The sequence below is a fragment of the Schistocerca americana genome, chromosome 4 (genome assembly GCF_021461395.2).
Source record: "Schistocerca americana isolate TAMUIC-IGC-003095 chromosome 4, iqSchAmer2.1, whole genome shotgun sequence".
In the NCBI taxonomy this organism is placed as follows: Eukaryota; Metazoa; Arthropoda; class Insecta; order Orthoptera; family Acrididae; genus Schistocerca; species Schistocerca americana.
The window spans coordinates 787024798-787048985 of NC_060122.1; positions in this window are offsets into that span (position 1 = coordinate 787024798).

Genomic DNA, 24188 nt, shown 5'->3' on the forward strand with positions numbered 1-24188 from the left:
AGTGCACCACACCGTCGCTTCGACTCAGCATAATACAGTACTGAATTGCACAAAGTGAACTGCTTGTTGTGCAAATCGCCGTAGACTGCATCGACACAACTATTTACCGTGCACTGCCAATCTCTTTACACATGGCGCGCCGAGACATGAAAATAGTGTCAAACATAAAACTCGTACATACCCTACTTTTGTGGTTGAAGATCACATTCCTAAATTTATAAGCAAACCGTTCCAGTAGAAAGAGATAAGTTATATAGAAACATTAATAATTAAAACCATTTCTTGTAAAACTTTGTTCCAACAAAGGAAATTATTAAGTACAAAATGTATGTATAGTAACAGGTACTCTGTCAAAGAATCACAAGAGGATCAGGTATACTTGTAAAAGGCCGAGTGATACGGTAAGATTTCAGTTAGATTACATCATGGTCAGACAGGGATTCCGAAATCAGATACCGGATTGTAAGGCGTACCCAGGAGCAGATATAGACTCAGATCACAGTCTACTAGGGATGAAGAGTAGGCTGAAGCTTAAGAGATTCTCCACGAGAATCAAAACGCAAAGCACTACTAAGGAATGACGAGATAAACATTAAGTTCTCTAAGGCTATAGATACAGCAATAGGAAATAGCTCAGTAAACAGCTGAAGAGGAATGGACATATCTGAAAACGGCAGTCATAGAAGCTGGAAAGGAAAACTTAGGGACAAATTAAGGTAAATGCGAAGAAAATATGAAAACATGGGTAACAGAAGAAATACATCACTTGATAGATAAAAGAAGAAAGTACAAAATGTTCAGGGAAATTCAGGAATACATAAACACAAGTCTCTGAGGATAGAAATAAATAGGAAGTGCAGAGGAGCTAAGGCGAACCGGTTGAATGAAAAATGTGAAGATATATAAAAAAAAGGACTGATTCAGGATATAGAAAAGTCGAAACAACCTTCGGTGAAATTACCAAAGGTGGTAACATCGAGAGTGCTACCGGAATTCCACTGTTAAATGCAAAAGAGACAGCGAATAGGTGAAAAGAGTGCAGTGAAAGCCTCTATGAGGGGGAAGAGTTGTCTGATATAATAGAAGAAGAACAGCAGTCGATTCAGAAGAGCTAGGGGATCCAGTATTAGAATCAGAATTTAAGAGAGCTGTGGAAGACTTAAGATCGGATAATGCAGAAGGGATAGATAACATTCCATCAGAATTTCCAAAGTCACTGAGGGAAGTGGCAACAAAACGACTATTCACATTGGTGGGTAGAATGTATGAGTCTGGCGAAATACCATTTGACTTACGGAAAAATATTATTCACACAACTCCGAAGACCACAATAGCTGACAAGTGCGAGAATTATCGTAGAATCAGCTTAACAGCTCATGCATCCAAGTTGCTAACAAGAATAATATGCAGAAGAACGGAAAGGAAGTTGAGGATGTGTTAGACGACGATCAATTTGGCTTTAGGAAAGGTAAAGGCATTGAGAGGCAATTCTGACGTTGCGGTTAATAATGGAAGCAAGACTAAAGAAAAATCAAGACAAGTTCATAGGATTTGTCGACCTGGAAAAAGTGTTCAACAGCGTAAAATGGTGCAAGATGTTCGAAATTCTGAAAAAAAGTAGGGGTGAGCTATAGGGAGAGACGGGTAATACGTACAAGAGGCAAGAAGGAATAATAAAAATGACGACCAAGAACGAAGAGCTGTGGTTAAAAAGGGTGTAAGAAAGGGATGTAGACTTTCGCCGCTACTGTTCAATCTGTACAGCGCTAAAAGCAATGATGGAAATAAAAGAAAGGTTCAGGAATGGAATTAAAATTCAAGGTGGAAGGATATCAATGATAAGATTAGACGATGGCATTGCTATTCTGAGTGAAAGTGATGAAGAATTACATTATCTGCTAAATGGAATGAACAGTCTAATGAGTACAGAATATGGACTGAGAGTAAATCGAGGAAATACGAAGGTAACGAGAAGTAGCAGAAATGAGAACAGCGTGAAACTTAACATGAGGAAGTAGATGAAGTTAAGGAATCCTACTACTTAGGCAGCAAGATAAACAATGACGGACGGAGCAAGGAGCACATCAAAAATGGACTAGCACTGGCAAAGAGGGCATTCATGGCAAAGAGTAATAAACATAGGCCATAATTTGAAGAAGAAATTTCTGAGAATGTACGTTTGGAGTACAGCATTGCATGACAGTGAATGATAGACTGTTGGTTAACTGGAACAGAAGAGAATCGAAGCATTTGAGATGTGGTGCTACAGACGAATGTTGAAAATTAGATGGACTGATAAGGTGAAGATTGTGGAGGTTCTGTGCAGAATCGGAGAGGAAAAGAATATGTGGAAATCACTGACAAGCAGAAGTGACAGGATGATAGGTCATCAGTTAAGACGTCAAAGAATGACTTCTATGGTAATAGAGGGAGCTGTAGAGGACAAAAACAGTAGAGGAAGAGAGAAAGACAGAGACTGGAATACATCCAGCAGATAATTGACGACGTAGGTTGCAAGTGCTACTCTGAGATGAAGAGGCTGGCACAAGAGAGGAATTCGTGCTGACCTTATCAGACCAGTCAGAAGAATGCTGATTAAAAAACAAAAAAAGGAAACAGCTAATTTTCGGTTTCATTGTTAAGTACAAAATAGAATCTATCCTAAATTATGCTGGAAAGAAGAATCAGATTATCACATCCAAAACTTTCCCACATCTCGATGTCATGAGTTGGATATGGGTCTCGATAGTCGCTGCTCCCTGTGACCTCCCACCAGGCTCTCTCTCAGTGTGTTGGCGTTGACCTGACCACCACCAGCAGAGTCGAGATTCACCTCTGAATATCATAGAATGTCACTCAATGTCCCAGTTTAATCAGGCTCTACATCATGAAAGTCTCTGTTGCCTTTGGTGGAACGGCAGCAGTAAACGACCCATTTCAACTTGAGATCACAACACAGCCTCCAAAAATCTGTTCCTGATGGCTCATGGTGACAGCCTGCCTATAACCTCTTCTTGAATTATGGCTGTTGCCATCCTTCTATCTGTCAGATATGCCACGTCCAAACACATACCACACACACATATACTGTCACATCCAGCTGAATGATCCCATGATCTTCTCCTTCCTCAAGCATCGACATTTGCTGTTTCTCCCACTATGGAATTCTAAGTGTATCACATCAACTTTTATTGTGTAGTTAGTCCATTACAGCTTACTGTTTGTGCGACTTTCAGAATGATGCGCACTGTTCACCATGCCAATGATACAAAATATCCCAAATTCTGAAACGTGGTGATGGGCTATACATACGTATCATTTGGGCATGCTGTGTTGTTATTTCCAACTGTAAGGTTCCAGTAGTGTTAGAGGCATCGAATAACTGTAATTTTGTTCCTGCGTCGTATTATGAAAACGATAACGTATATACAACATTTTCTGATAAATGTACACAGTCACAAGCTGGTACAACTGATCTCGAGATCTAGATACCTGATCCATCATTCAGTGCCTTCACCCAATGCGTTGTGAATGTCCATTATTTTTCCACTAGCGTTTTCTCCACAGCTTCGCCTATTGATCACATCTCCTCCACCACTCCTCAGTGTCCACCTCTTTCTCGCTCTGTGTGTCCTCATTCTCTCACCTCTGTCTGCGTTTCTCCTCCTCCCCACTCTCTATTTCCTCATTTCCTCCTCTCACTGTCCATTTCCTTCACCTCTCTCTTTGAACATATCTTTCTCCCCTCTCCCTATGACCCTATACTCTTCCGCCTCTCTCTCTACGCTTCTTCATCTCTTCCTTTCCTATATGCCAAACACACCTCTACAACTTCCACGTACCACATGCATCCCCCTTCCTACCTCTCCCTCTCCATTTCCTCCTCCCCTCTCTCTCTCCATCCCCTGGTCTATCCATCTCAACCTGTCCCCTGCCATGATCATTGGCATGTGTAGCACCTGCAATACTGTTCAATAAAGCAGGAAAATAATGCCCTGGAAATACATCTTACATGCAGGATAGGCTACACATCAGGGACTTCAGAATCATTTTTTGGCCTCTGACATACAGGCTGCCATGAAAAGCAGGTCTATAAAGCAGACCAATAATGCTCAAAGACAAAATGCCTGTCGCGCTGGGCAGCCTACACGTCAGCGCCCTGAAAACCATTTCTTGCCGTTGACATCTAGGCTGCCCTGCAAGTCTGGTTGATATGGCACGCCCATATTGTTCCCATACATCCACTTGTCAGGTCACTTTATACGCCAAGAACTGGAACAAACACGTTTTTTCTCCTGTTTCTGCACCTATTGGAAGTAAGTGATAATACTCGTGAGACCTTATGTTTCTGTGCTGTATTTGGATGAAATCGATGAGGGGTTTAAGAGGAGGTCGGAGATGTACACAAATACATATACTCTGCTTCATACGTATGACACATTGCATGTCCAAGGCGGGCTGGCACTGACTGTAAGGCGGCAGCACAGTCACCGTTTGTAGAACTAGCCCATACTTATTTGTACATTAAATAATGACATCTGCCTTGTCCAATTCGAATCCCATTCACGCTCGTCCACTGACTTCTGGAGAGGTCGAATACTTGTATCCACATGGAAGGGTTCTCAACTAAATGTTCGTGCAAATCTGGTTGTCCATGAATGGATGACACTGAAAGATGACCCAACTAGGTTTGCTCCTGTGCGCCACGACGGTTTCCTTGATTTCAAGCTTTGGTGTTCTGCTTGTGTAGTATCTCGGTATTTAGGAGAGCTTCTAATCTTCTTAGAGCTGGAGGTGGGATACTGCTAAGAACAGTAAGCCATAGAGTGTTTATACTTCAAATACACCTGAGTGAGTTGCACGTCTATCTTCTTAGTGTGAGCATTTTTGATCCTGCTCGAACAGCAGAATTCAGCAACAGAGTATGACAGGGCTAACGCCGTGCATCTTAAAACATGAACATCAGTTCTGTATGACGTACCAGCGAGTTTCTGAAGAATGTTGTTTCTCGTTTTGACTTTAGCGGTAACTTGAAGGACAGCTTGTAAAAGTGAATTTATTTCCGAGTAACAATTGCAACCTACATCCCTTTCAATCTGCTTACTATATTCATTTCTTGGATCTCTTTTAACCCCCCCCCCCAATCCCCAACTTCGCTCCAGTATAAATTTGTGAGCGCTTGACGCCTCAGAATGTGTCCTACCATCCGCTCCCTTCTTCCAGTAATTTGTACCACAAATTTATCTTCTCCCCAGTTCTATTCAGTACCTCCTCATTACGTACGTGATCTACCCATCTGGTCTTCAGCGTTCTTCTGTAGCAATACATTGTCTAATCTGTTTATCATCCATATTTCACGTCCAAACATGGCTACACTCCACACAAATACATTCAGAAAGGATTCCTGACACTTAAATCTATACTCGAGGTTAACAAATTTCTGTTTTTCAGAAACGCTTTTCTTGCCATTGCCAGTTTACATTTTATATCCTCCCTATTTCGACTTTCATCAGTTATTTTGCTTCCCAAATAGCATCCACTACTTTAAGTGTCTGAATTCCTAGACTAATCCCCTCAGCATCACCTGGTTCAATTCGACTACATTCCATTATTTTCGTTTTGCTTATGTTGATGTTCATCTTATATCCTCCTTTCAGGATACCATCCATTCCGTTCAACTCCTCTTCTAAGTCCTTTGCTGTCTCTGGGAGGATTACAATGTCATCGACAAATATCAAAGTTTTTATTTCTTCTCCATGGATTTTAATTGCTAATCCAAATTTTTCTTTTGTTTCGTTTACTGCTTGCTCAATATACAGATTGAATAGCATTGGGGATAGGCTACAACCTTGTCTCACTTCCTTCTCAACCACTGCTGCTTTTCGTGCCCCTTGACTCTTACAACTGCCACCTGGTTTCTGTATAAATTGTAAATAGCCTTTCACTCCCTGTATTTTACCACTGCCACCTTTAACATTTTGTCTGAGAGTATTTCAGTCAAAGTTGTCAAAAGATTTCTCAAAGTCTACAAATGCTAGGAAAGTAGGTTCGCTTTTCCTTAACCTATCCTCCATGAGAAGTCGTAGGGTCAGTATTACCTCACGTGTTGATATATTCCTCCGGAATCCATCTCATCTGAGCTCTTGATACTCATACAGGTGGTTCTCTTTTCTCCAAAGGTCTGTTTAATTTTCCTGTAGGCAATATCTATCTTACCCCTAGTAATATATGCTACCGCATACTTACATGTGTCCTGTAGTCATTCCTGCTTAGCCATTTTGCACTTCCTGTCGATCTCATTTTTTAGAAGTCTGTATTCCCATTCACATGGTTCATATATTGCATTAATATATTTTCTCCTATCATCGATTAAATTCAATATCTCTCGTATTACGCAAGGATTTCTACTAGCCCTAGTCTTTTTACCTACTTGATCCTCTGCTTCCTTCACTATTTCATCTCTCAAAGCAACACACTCTTCTACTCCTGTATTCTTTTCCCCTGTCCTTGTTAATCGTTCCCTGATGCTCCCTCTGAAACCCTCTACAACCAGCTTTGTGTGTAGTACGCGTGTGCAGATGCATTTGGGCTGCACCAGTAATCCAGAGATGAAACCTGTCTACATAGATCAGTTGTTGGACGGACAGGGTGATGCTATAACGTCAGAGAACAATCTAGCATTCTCTCATTCGCCAGCGTGTATACTTTAGATATGTAAAGCTAAAGACGTCTACATGATATATTACAGTACCCATGCTTTCTGAAATGCCTAGAAGGTCTAGAGTATGAAACACCACCGATTAAAATTCCTTGTTGGGTTTTGTGTAATTTTCCGAAGCCGCCAAACAGTTAATTATTATGATTATATGACCGTGTGCTTAATGGCTGAAGGCTATCGGTTTTCCTGCTGTGGTTTTGGGGGTATTTCAACCGAGTGCGGCTGTTTTGCGACTGAATAGTGGAATGATTGAAAGTTTGTCTACTATTAAGGACCACAAAGGTAGCGAAGTACAAACTGATATATATTTCCTATTAACACACAAATTCTGAGGCAGTTGCTACCATCGCCTTACACATCTCATTACGGTTGCTGGTTTTAGGTATTTCGTCACACGCAATGATGATGGTTAACATCCACAACAATCCTCACTGCAATCCATGGTTGTTGTTGGCCGACGCGGTTGACGCGAAACACGAAATTCGGCACTTGTCACTTTCTGTTTCATATCACTCGCGAATCGGTATTAGTGAAGGTCAACCCCACGACGATCAGGGGGACGTGCTCACTCGTCATACTCCGGTGAATTTTACCGTTTACAACTCACTCGACCACCATTCTTGCCCGTCTTTCCTGCACTACTTCTCACTCGACACTTTCCAGTACACTGCGGACTCGACAAACTAGTCTCACTGCCTCCTGCAGCGCTTGACAATCGACTCCTGTCTACTATCGACCTGGGCGTCGGATACTAGCATCTATGTTCGTGGGATCATGGATCCCTTACAAGCACTACTGAACAGCTTTCCTGCCACAGCTGATTTCCTCATCTACACACAATGGAAGTATTGCTCCCACGAATCTTGTGAACCTGAAGTCAACAGTACAGCATCCTGTACATCTAGCACACACTGAAGGCCCGATGCCCCGAATGATGACAAGCAACACAAGATACATTGATAATTCAAAACAGACTGATGTGCAAAACTTCATGACGGAAGTAACATTCGCGTAATGTGTCACTGCTATGAAATATAGCACGATGAAACTTGGGCCATACAGAGAGACGGCTCTTACAGTATAGTACAGAAAGTAACTGAAAGAAATACGCATTGAGAAGTCAGGATCGAATACACACCTGAAAAGACACACCTGGGGAAGAAGCACATTGCCACAATGACGTTGATCGATGAGTATACCATTCTCAGCATTTGGTAGCTAGTACGCCCATGCAATATTATGACTCCTCACACCAAAACACCTGGAATGCCAAAACAATCATGTCTGACAATGTTCGTGGGTGAATTACATGTTCCCACCTCTCGCTATACGAGGGTCCATCCACAATCACTAATCAGATTGAATCTGCTCTCATCCGAGAAGCGCGCGACTGCTACGGTCGCAGGTTCGAATCCTGCCTCGGGCAAGGATGTGTGTGATGTCCTTAGGTTAGTTAGGTTTAAGTAGTTCTAAGTTCTAGGGGACTGATGACCACAGATGTTAAGTCCCATAGTGCTCAGAGCCATTTGAACCATTTTTTTTTCCAGCCGAAATCTAGATCTACATAACAAAATTTGAAAAGGACGACTGATTGCTGCAATGTATAATTTACAAATATAATCCTCTAACGCTCGAATACAATATTATTAGCTTGCTGCTTCACACAGGCACGTCGATTATGTATCCAGGCGTAATGTTTAGAGGCGATATGCAATGGAACGAGCATGTAAAGTCGATAGTAGGGAAGGCAAATGGTAGACTTCGATTTATTTGGAGAAGTTTAGGGAACTATGATTCATCTGTAAAAGAGACTACAAACAGAACATCATTGTGACCCATTCTTCAGTACTGCTCTAATGTTTGGGATCCTCGCCAGATCAGATTAAAGGTAGACCTCGAAGAACTTCAAGAGTATCTGCTAGGTTTTTACCGTTATGTTCGATCAATACGCGATTGTTACGAAAATCGTCAGTTAATTCAAAATGGAAAATCCTGAATGGAAGATGACGTTTTTTTCGCGAAGTACCACCGAGGCAATTTAGAGGACCGGAATCTGTGGCTCATTGCAGAACGACTGTACTGCCGCGAAAGTATGTTTCACGTACGAACTGCGAAGACAAGGTAAGAGCAATTAGGGCGCGTACGAAAGCATACAGACAGCCGATTTTGCCTCCCTTCATTTGCAAATGGGATAGGAAAGCGAGCGACTAATAGAGGTATAAGGCACTCTCTGCCATACACTGTGTTGTGGCTTGCAGAGTGTTTATGTAGATGTAGATGTAGAAGAAAATATTGAAGAGACGGTCTGTTGAAAGGTGGGTGGTGACATTTGATATCTTACATGTGCAAGGGCGATGCGAATAGCTCAAGTCAATAAGCAGGGGTAGCAATGAGCTGGTCTTTATCTAGCCTTGAATGTCGAACAGATGATGATGATGATGATGATATGAGGAAGTTTATGATAGCAATTTAGGGTGAAAATGTGCAATCCTACTTTTGATGAACGTTGCTCAAATAAGTTGTAGACGTAATGAGAAGTGTCTGGGTGCTGACAAAGGCTACTTTCAGTAAGTTGGGGAAGAGTATTACGATACATTATGTATTTTCGTCACACCCTGGATAGTGAATTGCGTGTGTAGATGATGATAATTTCTGCCGTTGACGAGAAATGCGTCTCTGGAACTGAATGTTTCATTTTAAGCCGGCTACTCTCGCTCCCTTCGTTAGAAAGCATCCGAAAACCCGTTCTGTGCTGGCGTATTAACCACGAGCCCCAGTGTAGTCATTACACATAATGTGGGTAGCTCAACTGTCCACCCTGTACCGGACAGCTCGTTAGCCCGTGCCTCATTCGAGTTCCTCATTACCTTTACTGCCTCTTGGGGTAATTTGACTAATTTCCTCAACACGGCCGCTCAGAGTAAATGGCGGTCGGGTGTCCAATCTCGGCGGGCCTCTGACGGAATGAGCAACCGCCCAACACTGGAGGCTCGCACTGGCAGAGAGCGATTCGCCGCGACTTTAACGATGTATACGCAGAGGCGTTGTTTGTCGAAGCCCATATTGCTAAGTCTGGGCATCATTAAACAGAGAATAATCAATAATCTTTCAATCTCATTTTGGTAACGACTACAAAAGCAAGTGCGACACAGGCAGACATCTCCGTTCTCCATGGTGCCGTTGGTTTTTGTAGCAGCTTCAAGCTTCTCTACTGGTATCTATCACTTCTTAAAAGTTTATTTTTATAACAAGTTCGTAAATTATTACTTTGCATCTGTTTGCGTGATTCGTTCTGCCACTGAGGAAGACTACCAGCAAAGATTGCAGTGTTCATAAATAAAGATTGCAATTAGAATTAATTTAGTAATTATCATTACATAACTTATTGCCTTCATTTGATGTATTTCAGCATCGTTTCTGGCTCAACAACTAGAACTGTATTTGTGCTTGCTCCAAGACATTCATATTTTAGTTCAAAATACGTTAGCGAAATGATTTGTTGCAGACACTTCATTTTTCACATAGAGAATTTAACTATCGTCACTTTGACAAAGCTTCATTTCAATATTGACCTGTGTCCGAAACTCAGAAGAAATAAGGCCTGATATGTACAGTGAAGTAACCTGCAACCACCGACAACAACATAACAACTTACAACCAAACAAAGACAAAAAATTAAATAAAAATTCGATATTAAATGAAACAACAATTTCACCGGTGACTGGTAACAGTGAACTTAATGTTTCATTTAACGTCAGTAACAGTCACGGTAAAGTCTAACCTAAAAATGTTCGCATTCAAAAAAAAAATCGTTAACTAAATTTTGAACTAATTTCCAATGTATGAAAAATAATTGTTATATGAAGAGAAATAAAATTAAAATTATTTGTGCTAGATTGTTGTTTGAACACACACTCTGCATATAAGTGTACAAAGCTGTTTTACTGATGTCATTAAAACTATAGAGAAAGTGAGATAACAATTTTTAAATTACCCACATTGTATAGTAAATTTAGGTGTGTATGGCGTTGTTCAGTACATAATGGAAATGGCCCACTGACCAGTTACGTTACAAACTGCCTGCTTTCTTGTACAGCCATAGACAGTGTGATTCGTCATCAAGAAGAGCAGCTTCGACCGCTACAAAAAATATTTAGCAGCTCTTACACCGATCTACACGAGAGCCAAAACTATATTTTTCTGCACTGTCGCTTAATTTTTTCTACCTTCAGTTATTAACAGTGAGAGTCTCTTACCTTACTGTTGAAACGGTGATAGTGTGTAAGGAGGCAATCTATGTTCTCACACTCGTCGCAGGGGTTTGATCAGTTTTAATAGGCAACCAGGTAACAATGAGTCCAGATCAGCGTTGACTCTCCTCCGTTCTAGTGCTGAAGATTTTCTTTTCCACAGAGCAGCTAAAATATAATTTCTTCATTATCTTGTGGGATGCGGCAGAAGGAAAATAGTAATTGCACCGCCAGTGCATTTCAACAGGCCCAGTGTGGCCTGACGTTAAATATTACTCACACAGAAATCAATTACAAAAACAACAAAAGGAAGTTCTGTGATATTCCTGCTAACTTAGGCTGGATTACAATTACTGTGCTTTCTCATTGAATTTTGGACCATAACTATGCCAAATAGCTCAAATGAGAGCATACTGCCAGCAATTGTCAGTATTTCTGTATCTGTTTCGTTAGCTACATCTACATGGCTACTCTGCAATTCACACTTCAGTGCCTGGCGGAGGGTTTATCGAACCATTTTCATACTACTTCTCTACCATTCCACTCTCGAATGGCGCGTGGGAAAAAGGAACACCTAAATCTTTCCGTTATAGCTCTGATTTCTCTTATTTTATTATGATATCATTTCTCCCTACATAGATGGGTGCAACAAAATATTTTCGCATTCGGAAGAGAAAGTTGGTGACTGAAATTTCGTAAACAGATCTCGCCGCAAAGAAAACTGCCTTTGCTTCGGTGACTGCTACCCCAACTCGCGTATCATATCAGTGACACTCTCACTCCTGTTGCGCGATAATGCGAAACGAGCTGCCCTTCTTTGCACTTTTTCGATGTCCTCCGTCAATCCTACCTGGTAAGGATCCCACACTGCGCAGCAATATTCCGGCAGAGGACGGACAAGTGTAATGTAGGCTGTCTCTTTAGTGGGTTTGTCGCATCTTCTAACCGTTCTGCCAACAAAGCGCAGTCTTTGTTTCGCCTTCCCCACAATATTATCTATGTGGTCTTTCCAATTGAAGTTGCTCATAATTGTAATTTCTAGGTATTTAGTCGAATTGACAGCACGTAGGTTTGTGCGATTTATCGTATACCCAAAATTTATCGGATTTCTTTTAGTGCCCATGTGGATGACCTCGCACTTTTCTTTGTTTAGTGCTAATTGACACTTTTCGCACCATACAGAAATTCTCTCCGTTTTGTAATTGGAATTGATCGTCTGATGATTTTACTAGATGGTACATTAGAGCGTCATCTGCAAACAATCTAAGGAGGCTGCTCAGATTATCACCTCGATCATTTATGTAAATCAGGAACAGCAGAGGGCCTATGACACTACCTTGTGGAACGCCAGATATAGTACTATTTCAGTTAAAAATGAAATAGTGAAGATCCAAATCATAAAATACGCTAAGATTAATAACTACTTGTTGAGCATGCGTAGTCAATACATTTATCAAAAATCGATCTTGCGGTTAGTTTAGCCGCTGTCTTTATTAACGTTCCAGAAGAATCAGTGACATTCTGGAAGGTACCGACGTGGGTGTGGAGCCATGTCGTCTACAGTACTGTGGCCAACTGCGCTAGGTTTCTCGGTTGAGGATCATATCTGGATTACCCCGATCGACGATGGGTTTAAATCTGGGTAGTCTGGTGGCCAGGGGGATATGGTGGACTCATCCTGGCGCTGTTCGCCCACGCATGTTAACTGCGAGCTGTGTGACTCGTTGCAGTGTCCATCTTGTCGAGGAGAAACGAACTGCACGCAGGGTGGACGTAGTCCTCAAGGATAGATGCATAGTTGTGTTGATCCCTAGTGACTTCTAGAACTGAGAGATCACCCAAGGAATAGCATGAAAACATTCCCAGACCATAACGATCCTTCCTCCATCTTGTGTGTCTGCTTTTAGACGTTTCATGCCATACACGCCAAAGCTGATCTGTCCGATGGAGCATAAAACGTGAGCATCTGAAAATGCCACTTGTCACCAATAGGTGAACGTCCAGTTGTGGTACTGGCATGTAAATTCGGCGACGAACGGTAGTCAACATGGGTGCACGAACCAGGCTCCTGCCGGCCGGAGTGGCCGAGCGGTTAAAGGCGCTACAGTCTGGAACCGCCCGACCGCTACGGACGCAGGTTCGAATCCTGCCTCGGGCATGGATGTGTGTGATGTCCTTAGGTTAGTTAGTTTTAAGTAGTTCTCAGTTCTAGGGGAATTATGACCACTGCAGTTGAGTCCCATAGTGCTCAGAGCCATTTGAACCATTTTTTGAACCAGGCTCCAGCATGTCCGGTTATACACACATTGTATAATACAAACATTGCGAACCCATATTACATATGTCGTTTTCTGCTGGTTGAGTGTGGTTAGCGTAGGCTTATGTGACCACTCCACAGATCCAGGTACATTCCCACACCTATCATGGAATTAATACAGACCTTTACTGTATACCAACTAATACGAAATTTTATAGAGACTTTCCTAATAACTACAGTTATTTATAGTGCGAATTTCATTTTTTTATTTGAAGTAGTCTCAGAAATGTTCAGAAGTACCAAAAAACTAAAATTTATAACTTGCCGTTACAGACACCATTCAGGCATTTTATATGCTTTAGAAACGCATCGGAGAATGACCTAAAGCTAGTAACTGGTCGCCAGAAACCTAGTGAAACAACATTTCATTTAACAATATAGATTACGTAAATTTCTCATGTTTAAAAACTAAATTTTTAATTTTTTTATATTATTATTTCAATTTCTTTTGCTGTTTGATTGAATGTGGGTAACTATGAGTCAGTGAGCGTGGGAATCTGGTTGTGCAGCCTTGATATGAACTACATACAACGCGGAAAATACAAATTGTAAAGCACCCAACTTTCAGTATCGTAGAAACATAAAACTGACTTCTGTACATTAGACTGTTAAAAGCACGGTTAATTTGTTTTTATGTGCTGTCTAAGATTGTACTATTAAGTAATTTCATCTAAACTGATTTCAGAACGGAGAATGGTGTAAGAAGGGAGAGTACTGGGTTACGTGAATCCAAATTGGAAGCTGATTGGCGAATGTGGTGTTCGCCTGTCGGAAAGGAGATCTTTCGCACGCTTTCGTACCGGAAGAGGCGTAGGTTATAAGTAGTCGAAGTTCACCTCTTGCGACGACCGGTCAAGCGTCTTCGAGCTCCACGAAATTTTCTTAAGTATAACTAATAATGAATTTTAGGAAATTGTGCTGTATTTGAAACGTTTGAAGATCAAACATAGATGACGTTTACGGAAATGTTTGATATTTTGTTAAGAAATGAAACCTTCTTCCGGGGCGTAGAGGTTCCATGTGGTGTGCTGAGAAATCATAAAAGTGAACTTCCTTAGTCCAAATGTGACGATGTGCATGGTATCTGAGCGAGCATTCTAAGCTGTTAAGAAAAATGTGTGTGTATGCAGACTATTTATTAACCGATGAAAAGCGCAGTTTTTTCAGTATCAGGTTTGAATTAAAACCTGAAACTGGCTAAGCCATGTCTCCACAACATCCTTTCTTCCCGGAATGCTAGTCCCGCAAGATGTAAGAACTTCTGTGAAGTTTGGAAGGTAGGAGATGACGTACTGGCGGAAGGAAAACTGTGATGGCGGCTCGTGAGTTGTGCTTGGAAAATCACGGTATCTCGGAGCGTTCGGTCGGGGGACTCGCCAGCCTATGTAAGAAGAAACGTGAGTGAAGTTTTCGTTGATTAAATTTGAGAGATATTATGCGACAACTGATGAAGCCAAAAAAATGAAGGAACAGGTAAATAGAAAGGGAAAAAATCGGTAGAGCACTCGTCCGTAAAAGGAAAAGGTTCCATGTTCGAGTCTTGGTCCAATACGAGGTGTTAACCTGCCAGGAATTCTCATATCAGCGTACACTCCGCTACAGAGTGGAAACTCATTCTGGAATCTGTGTTCATGTTCGGTTTTACGTTTCTGGAACAGTATGCTGAGACGGACTTGGTAGCAAATGCTTCTAAAAAAAGTAACAATGTAGAAAATAATTTATCTGCAAGGACTTTTCTTCTTCTAGTAGTTATAACAAGATCCGGCAAAATTTCACTCATTGTGCATACGTTCGAGACGTGCAACGCAGCCATTTTTTTCAGCGTTACTTAGCTTAGGAAAATTATATCGCGCTTTAGGGCTGTTTGTGTTTTGGAAAATTTCATAGGAAGGCAGAGCAATAGACCAGTCTGCCACAGGTTTACTCAAACAGGGGAGAAAATACAGGGTGGTCCAAAAGTGCGGAAACACCCTCATAAAATTCAAATGGAGTAGCAAACAAGAAAACAGAGTTCCTACAAACGAGGAACGGGAAGGGGGAAACTTTACAGGCTATGCCACCAACATGGCGGCCATCTTGAAAGCCGCCATCTTGGATTCAACTCCAAAATTTCAAATGGGAATGTGGTCATGTGAGATATCAAACAGATAGAGAATTTCACCAGAAAAACAATGCCGTTGTTATTTTAAAATAGCTTTATTCATTCTCGGGTTATAGCCAGTTACATGTGGCAGCGGTGGGACGTTCGGCAGCATGTGTGTTATGTGCCGAAGAGACATTACGCCGATCTTACACAGTCCCGAGAGACCACCAACAGTCATAGGAAAGGCTCGATATGTTGTCCATTGTGTTGGATTGTTAATGCTGTCCTCCGAACCCAGTCCTGATGAACTTTGACCAACACATCTGGCTGAATTTGACCACGCACATCAACAATGCGCTGCTTTAGATGATGCAAATCCCGTATTTTAACAGAATAAGCCAGTGCTTTGACATTACCCCAAAGATAAAATTCCAAAGAAGTCAAATCTGGTGAACGTGGTGGCCACTCCACAGCAGCCCTACGACCAATCCACTTTTGAGGGAACTGCACATCCAGGTATGCTCGTACATTGTGCCCATAATGTGGTGGGGCTCCATCATGCTGGAAGAATTCCGGAAATGTCCCGTCCTCCGTTAACAACTAGGGACCCTCTTCTTCATCCAATAACCTCAGATAACCGTTGGCTGTTAACGTACCATCAATATAAAAAGGTCCAACGACTTTTGTACCCTACACACCACACCAGACCATCGCTTTTTGTGAGTCGTCCGTTTTGGAAGCATCAATCCAGTGCGGATTTGTGTCGGACCAGTAGCTGTGATTCTGCTTGCTCACTTCGCCATTGATAAAGAAATTGGCTTCATCACTGAACAACACCTGATAGGGGAAACGTGGGTTTATCTGCAGCTGCTGTGTCACCCATTCTGCGAAATGTACCCGACGATCTGGGTCATCCTCCTTCAGGTGTTGGAGCAGCTGAATTTTGTACGGGTGCCATTTGTGCTGCGATAAAATTCGCAGTATGGAGGTACGGCTAACCCCACTTTCTTGTGACAGGCCACGAGTACTACTTGCGGACTCTTGCTAAATGATGCCAACAGGCTCACTGTTGTTGCTTCATCGGTGGCGGATTTCGGTCTTCCAGCCTTAGGTTTATCTGCGACAGAACCTGTTGCTCGGAATTTGGCCAGAAGCTTGGCAACTGCGCTGTGAATGATGGGCTGTCTGGTTGGGTGACGACTTTCGAAATCCTCAGCAATGACCCGTGTGCTTCTTTCTCCTGATATCAAGATGATTTCAATGCGTTCTTCATGTGTTAAATACATTTTGTAACCTGTAAATAAGGAAACAATGATTAAAACGATAGCATGAGTAAATGATACCTAAAAGTTAAACACATGTAACATATCACGTATGGGATAGTCACTTTGCACCGTTTCAGACTCCATTTTGTGACTTCTCAGTACGTAATACTCACGCTGCCGAGCGTAATTAGCTGCCGCAAGTAATTAGCTATAACCAGAGAATGAATAAAGCTATGTTTAAAATAACAGCGGCATTGTTTTTCTGGTGAAATTCTCTATCTGTTTGATATGGTTCAAATGGCTCTGAGCACTATGGGACTCAGCTGCTGTGGTCATTAGTCCCCTAGAACTTAGAACTAGTTAAACCTAACTAACCTAAGGACATCACAAACATCCATGCCCGACGCAGGATTCGAACCTGCGACCGTAGCGGTCTTGCGGTTCCAGACTGCAGCGCCTTTAACCGCACGGCCACTTCGGCCGGCTTGTTTGATATGTCACATGACCACATTCCCATTTGAAATTTTGTAGTTGAATCCCAGATGGCGGCTTTCAAGATGGTCGCCATGTTGGTGGCATAGCCTATAAAGTTTCCCGCTTCCCGTTCCTCGTTTGTAGGGACTCTGTTTCCTTGTTTGCTACTCCAATTGGATTTTATGAGGGTGTTTCCGGACTTTTGGACCACCCTGTACTTTATCATTATACGTGCATCGACAATGTCTTGATTTTATTTGACAACACAATACCCGAGAATAAAGTTATGCATTCATGATTCAAAAGCTTACACAAAAAATGAAATTAATATTGGAAACTCCACTTTTACGTATAAAAATTTGAAATGCCTGAACATTCATTGGGTTTCTTCCGCACACGCACCACAATGGGCGTAGTAATTCACAGTTAACCATGTCATCCAATGGTAAATAGACTAGCATATTTTCACACTATGTTCGTAGATGGGTTAGTCTACCAGTGGAAAAGAGAAAGAAAATTAAATAGCAAGCAAATATGTTGCGGATCGTGGCTGAAGACAGTTGTTTTCCTATGGAAATTACTTAAAAACGAATCCAATAAATAACGTCCCAGTACAAAGAAGAAATAACTTGTACCAGTGATACACGCGAACAGAAGAAAAAGTAGTTGCTGGTACTTTCATATTTAGGTACTGTTTACGACGAAATACTCGCTGCTTTAGGAATACAGGTACTGGCAATACAGGGACAATAATAGCGTACAACCGCTGTCAACACATATACACATAAATCAGAACCAATTTCACAGTCAGATACAAACCAAATTAACTGTTTCAATTGACAAAGTTTTATAATTTTCTAACGGGGGCAAGTAAGATCAGCACGACGATATATGACATTAACCGTTCCAACTTTGCTGCACGTTTAAAGGGCTCAGTGCAAAAAGTACTCAGTATCGGTGAATCGTTGCAGGTTTTGCAAATGAACGCAAAGGCGAAGGCAGAAATTTATAGCATCTATGGAACCAGTCTGACGCAGTATGGCTGTAAGTACAGCGGGACAGTTATTGAACTGCCCGAAAAAAAAGCGGCATTAGTTATAAATCACGGCGTGCACGCACTTTATTCACCATGTAAACGTCACTACAGATATTAAGATTTACATTGCAACATGTTCGATATGCCTGCCATCATTGGCAATTATGTGGCGCAGACGAATAGCGAAATTCTGGATAACCCGATGAAGTGTCGGAACATCGAAGCTGTCGATGACCTGAACGGCTGTTTTCAGCTCAGCAATGGTTTTCGGGTTATTGCTGTACACCTTATCTTTAATATAGCCCCACAAAAAGGAGTCGGATGTTACAGATCGGGATAATGTGGCTGCCAATCGAGGTCTATTCCAATGGCCTCTGGGCGCCACAGAGCCAGAATGCAGTCCCAAAGTGCTCCTCCAGGTAATTAAACACTTTCCTGCTTCGATGGGGAGCACCTTCTTGCATGAATTACATCTCGTCGAAATCAGGGTCATTTTGAATAATGGGGATGAAATAATTTTCCAAAAAGCTTCACGTACTGTTCGTTAGTCACCGTGCCATCAAGGAATATCGCACCGATTATTCCGTGACTGTACATTGCACACCACAGTCATACGTTGAGGGTGAAGGTTTCTCAATCTCCCAAGTGCGCCAGTTTTTCTTGTTGACGAACCCAACTAAATGAAAGCGGACTGCAAATGCGCATACTAATTCCCATCATGCCTCGTGGCCAACCTGCAAACCGTTCAGAAGTTATGACGATTTTATTTCATATAATTCAGTAATTGTCGCCCTGTATGAATATGAAGTGATGTTTTAAAGACTGCAGTAAAGAAACTATCAACAGAAATTGAACATAAACACAGTATTCTCATACATTTCGCCACAAGAATTTTAATATCTATTCGCGACGGCGTCGCCCACCAACGTACCATCCAAATCGATATAAGCCTGGAAACGAAGAGCAACGTTGTCACAAGCAGCTGATCAGACCATTACTGGTATGCTGTGGAGTATAGCTTTCCTAGTTGCGGCCAAATTTCGTTTTTGGCTTTGATATACTTTACTCTTTAAAGCAGCCCATTTAAAAACTCAGTTGGTGTCAAATCAGAAGATCGAGCAAGGCAGTCCACAGACCCACGTCGACAGATCCAGCGGTCGGGGCATGTTACGTTCAGCCTCTCTCGCATTGGTGAGGCATAACGTGGAGGTGCTCCATCTTGTTCCACCACAGCGTCTTTAATGTCCGCTTGTGCAGCAAAGGATACTTAGCACCTGTAAGCAATTTAAGGCGACTTACATTACATCGAGAAAGAATGGGCCAGTCACACCATCATACGAGACATCACCCCAAACCATGTCATCAGGAATTTTGTCATGCACACTGATCTTTGCAATAGGGTTATGTTCCCATCACTACGCAAAACTGAGTGTGTTAACACTTTCCGAAACTTGAAATTTTGCCTCAGTTGTCCAAAAGCTGTGTTCTTCCATACCTGGACCTCCTTTCAGCATTCCCGGTCATTTGCCTGCATCCTCCAAGCGCCCTTCCGGATCATCGACGTCACGGTTATTCGAGGTTACGTTCATTTACCAAACGAGGATGGTATGGCTTTAATTTCGGATTCTTCATTATTCTGTGCAGTACTGGGCTTGAAATTTTCGAATCTCTGCCTTTGAGATTTCGGCTTGCCAGGGGACGAGTTAACGTCCTCCAACACACGATCTCTATTACCATCGGTATGCATATTTCGGGATCTATCCATTCCTTTCGCATGCGAAACACTTGCAGTAGCGGCAGGTTTATTGTTTATTCTTGTGACGGTTAACAGAGAAGGTCCATTTCCTCTAAACGCGACTGCTAATCTCCGTCTTAAATCTGCGTAATTGCTCGTTGCAGAATACAAATGCAAACTCTGAGCCAGATACAACCGTTCCGCCATGCTGTCTGGGGCTTAAAGTCCAGAGAAAGTTTCCCCACTGTCAGGCTGCACAGTGTTTCCAGTCGATAATGTTTGTCCAAAATTACAAATACTACAGTTAATCAAACATCACATACGTAGTTGTGGGTACTTGGGAAATGGAAAGTTCCTTGAGAACTTCGGTCTTGTTTCACTGAAAGGTGTTGTAGGAAGACAGTACGCGCAGTCGTCATCATCGTGACACACGATATACGTGCAGGAGGACAATTTAGTCCTGTAATCATGAATTTTGATTCTTTTATTTTATGGATGTAAGATGTTACCATGTGCTGTATTCTTATTTTATTTGACTTGTGGACTGCAATCTTTTGTCATTTTATTGAAGTTATCCCGTCACTCCAGATGTCACATAACGACCGGGAGAGCGGTGTGCCGACCACAGACCCCGCCTATCCGCATCCTCAGCTGAGGATGACACGGCGGTCGGATAGTCCCGATGGGCCACTTGTGGGCTGAGGACGGAGTACTTATTCTTGATGTTATATGAAGGAGGAGGAGTAGGAGGAGATTAGTGTTTAACGTCCAATCGACAACAGGGCATTAGAGACGGAGTGCAAACTCGGGTGAGGGAAGGATGGGGAACGAAATCGGCCGTGCCCTTTCAAAGGAACCATCCTGGCATTTACCTGAATCGATTGAGGGAAATCACGGAAAACCTAAAGCAGGATGGCCGGAGACGGGATTGAACCGTCGTCCTCCCGAATGCGAGTCCAGTGCGCTAACCACTGCGCCGTATATGAAGGAACTAGATAGTCGTAGACTACTCAACGCCCCTGTGAACATCAGCTCTGCATGTTATGTGCATCATATCGTTGTCGATGTAGTGTAGTTTTAGCATAATTTCTTCGCACAGGAAAACGGAGCTGTACTTCGTCCTGTGGTTAAGGTCATACATCAGTCCACTGGTGGACCGATTACTCACAGTTGACCAGTCTACAAAGTGTACTTCCTGTGCCTCAAGAGAGTAAAAAATAAGTTGACATGAGACGTAAACACTGAGATCTGTGTCTAACCCACTTCAAGGTGTCCAAGGAATTTTCACTGCTAACAGTAAGCGATATTCAAATGGTGTCTTTGTTATGTTAATTTATGATTTCCGCAAGAGTCTTCTCAAAATGAAAGTTTTGGATGAAGAATAGTACGCACATAAAGTGACTGAAATGATTGATAACCGAGGCGATGGCTGCATCATCATTTGAGAGTGTACGGGATGATGCAAGAAAGATGGGTTCCACTGCCATAAGCAGGCGAGAACATTACGTCTTTCAGAATGTTACAGGCAACCAACTGCTTGTCTGACATGATTTTGAAACATTCTCCGAATATTTATAAAATATCAAAAGAACGGAGCAACCTATATCAAAACGTTAGAAATTATATCAAAACGTTAGAAACAGTCACAATCTAAATGCAGTAGTCCATTACAAACAGTATTGTAAGGTGCTTAAAAAAGTTATTAGGAAGGCAAAAAGTATGTGGTATGCAGATAGAATAGCTAAGTCTCAGGATAAAATTAAAACCATATGGTCAGTCGTAAAGGAAGTGGCTGGTCTGCAGAGACAGGTCGAGGATATAGAATCAGTGCGTAGTGGGAATGTCCGTGTTACTGATAAGTCGCATATATGTACAGTATTTAACAACCACTTTCTGAATATAGCAGGTGAACTAAATAGAAACCTAGTCCCAACAGGGAATCATATAGCGCTCTTAGAAAAAGTGTTCCGAGACTGTTACCTGAAATGCTCCTCCATGATACTGACAAGAGGGAGATTGAGTTAATAATTAAATCACTAAAGACCAAGAACTCTCATGGATATGACGGGGTATCTAGCAGAATACTGAAGTATTGTTCCACGTATGTTAGCCCAGTACTTAGCCATATCTGTAACTTTTCCTTTAGGAGTGGTCAGTTTCCTGACCGATTAAAGTACTCGGTAGTGAAGCCACTTTATAAAAAGGGAGACAGGGATAATGTTGATAATTATAGACCTATTTCTATGCCATCGGTGTTTGCTAAAGTTATCGAGAGGGTTGTATATACAAGGTTACTGCAGCATTTAAATTCACACAATTTGCTGTGAAATGTACAGTTTGGTTTTAGAAATGGCTTAACAACTGAAAATGCTATAGTCTCTTTTCTCTGTGAGGTTTTGGACGGATTAAATAAAAGGTTGCGATCGTTAGGTGTTTTCTTTGATTTAACGAAGGCTTTTGACTGTGTTGACCACAAAATATTACTGCAGAAGTTGGAACATTATGGAGTAGGGGGAGTAGCTTACAGTTGGTTCGCCTCTTACTTTAAGAACAGAAAGCAGAAGGTAATTCTCCGCAATATTGAGAGTGGTAATGATGTTCAGTCCCAAGGGGGCACTGTTAAATGGGGCATTCCCCAAGGACCGGTGCTGGGGCCACTGCTGTTTCTTATTTATATAAATGATATGCCTTCTAGTATTACAGGCGATTCAAAAATATTTCTGTTTGCTGATGACACCAGCTTGGTAGTGAAGGATCTTGTGTGTAATATTGAAACATTATCAAATAATGTAGTTCATGAAATAAGTTCGTGGCTTGTGGAAAATAATTTGATGCTAAATCACAGTAAGACTCAGTTTTTGCAGTTCCTAACTCACAATTCAACAAGAACTGATATTTTAATCAGACAGAATGGGCATGTTATAAGCGAGACGGAACAGTTCAAGTTCCTAGGCGTACAGATAGATAGTAAGCTGTTGTGGAAAGCCCGTGTTCAGGATCTTGTTCAGAAACTAAATGCCGCTTTATTTACCATTAGAACAGTATCTGAAATAAGTGACATTTCAACACGAAAAGTAGTCTACTTCGCATATTTTCATACGCTTATGTCATATGGTATTATTTTTTGGGGTAATTCTTCTGATTCAAAAAGGGTATTTTTGGCTCAAAAACGGGTTGTTCGAGCTATGTGTGGTGTAAGTTCGAAAACCTCTTGTCGACCCCTATTCAATAGTCTGGGAATTTTGACATTGCCCTCACAGTACATATTTTCTTTAATGTCGTTTGTTCTTAGCAATATTAGCTTATTCGCAAGAGTTAGCAGCTTTCACTCAGTTAACACCAGGCAGAAATCAAATCTGCATGTGGAATGCAATTCCTTGACTCTTGTGCAGAAAGGGGTGCAGTATTCTGCTGCATCCATTTTCAATAAGCTACCACAAGAACTCAAAAATCTTAGCAGTAGCCCAAGCGCTTTTAAGTCTAAACTGAAGAGTTTCCTCATGGCTCACTCCTTCTATTCTGTCGAGGAGCTCCTGGAAGAGCTAAAAAATTAAGCAAATTCCAGTGTTACATTCTTGATTTTCTTTATTTAAACTAACGACGTGTCAGCTGAGTATGTATCTTATATTTCATTTTATCTGTTTCTACACTCTACAACTGAATATGTTTCTTATATTTCATTTTATCTGTTTCTACAATCGTGTTATAATTTCATGTATTGACTCGTTCCATGACCATGGAGACTTCTCCTTAATGTGGTCCCACGGAACAATAAATAAATAAATAAACTGCCGTACAACTGACTACGTTCAGTTATCGAGTCCTTGACTACAGAATGGAGACAACAGTTTCGGGGTACTCCTGTCTGTGAGACAATACATTATGAAGCAAAATTAGAATTCCTGAATTTACTAGTCGCAATCACCTCACAGAGAGCTAAAAGAGAGCTTCCTGACCAACTTAGGCCCGTCGTGAAACGACAAAAATATAGCTGTTAGCGAAATGTCTCTGACGGTGTATCTCTCTTAATGAAAGAAGTGAATGTATCACACCTAAAAATTTCTTAAAAGAAGTGACTTTGCTTCATATGCTGTTTTTTATTTTAAATAAACACTTTGTTTCATTATTAGCAATAAGCTAAATGCGTGTTCGTAATCTGATTGGAAACGTACCTGTTACAGAAAATAACTTAAACATAGCTGGAGACCTGAATTTTTAAAAGTATAACGGTCCTAAATTAACCGTTGATTTGCATACAAGAGAATATTTGAATCCGTCCAAATGTCAAAACTACATCAGCCAGGGACTTA